We start from the raw sequence: 998 nt of genomic DNA, 5'->3' as shown, positions 1-998 counted from the left end.
AGTCGGGTCCGTTCCAGGGACCATTTAAACTTTTTAGTTGCTGTTGGTTGAACTGAGCATATCTCGTCTTAGCGCCCAGGAAATAGAACTTTAAGATATATACAGCATATATATACATATATATACACACATATATATAAAACAAAAGCAAAAAATATTTTCCCTCTGCCCCCCTTCCTCTCTTCCTTAAACGATGGCGCTTTTATTTTTTCAGTTGTTGCAAAGCTGTCCTGCTCTCTCACACCTTCTCCCTCTGTGTATTTATTAAAGAGAACCTTTTGGTTCCAGGAAGCTGGGCGCGGAGGATCGGGAGGGTCGGAGAGTGCGAAGGAAACGGCCAAGTCAGGGTACAGGGGAGGGAGCTAGGCTGGGCGGGGACGCAGGGACCGAGCGCTTCACTCGGTCGAAGCACAGAGTCGCAGTTCCGGTGTAGACGCCAACCACAAAAGAAAACAAAACAAAACAAAACAAAAAACAAATAAAAATACGGCGTTACGGAAAAACCAACCAACCAACCAACCAACCAACCAACCAACCCACCCAGGCCCCAAACCCTAGTTCCAATTCCTCTGTCGGCTTCTCTCTCTTTAAACAACCCTGTTTTGTCTAGTGAGTTTTTAGTGCACCTTCATTCTCCGAAATCTGCGGAGAGCCCGCGCCTGTGTATCAATTTTGGCTTTGGCCTTTTCGTCCAGTAGGTGGGAAAGTAATTTGTAAATTTGATTTGTCCGATGTGAAGATCACAAATTACTTGTTGAAATGTAAGGCAGTCCCCCTCCTCCCCCTTTATCTACATTATTTCCCGAAAATAAATGCAAATTAATGAACGGCTTGTCAGTGTTGCTCTTCTGATTCCAGCCCCCAGGTCCTGGTCTCGGGGAGCCTAAAAGGAGGGAAACTCCCGTGTTTAAGACCCCCGCGTCTTAACGACCCGTGGGGAGCAGAAGGCCAGATGATAGGGAGGGAGGACGTGGCGAGGGGAGTCAGCAGAGACGTTC

Source organism: Crocuta crocuta, unplaced genomic scaffold, assembly GCF_008692635.1.
Source record: "Crocuta crocuta isolate KB4526 unplaced genomic scaffold, BGI_CrCroc_1.0 scaffold113, whole genome shotgun sequence".
In the NCBI taxonomy this organism is placed as follows: Eukaryota; Metazoa; Chordata; class Mammalia; order Carnivora; family Hyaenidae; genus Crocuta; species Crocuta crocuta.
The sequence above is the reverse complement of the archived record's forward strand: the minus strand, read 5'-3'. Positions refer to the sequence as shown.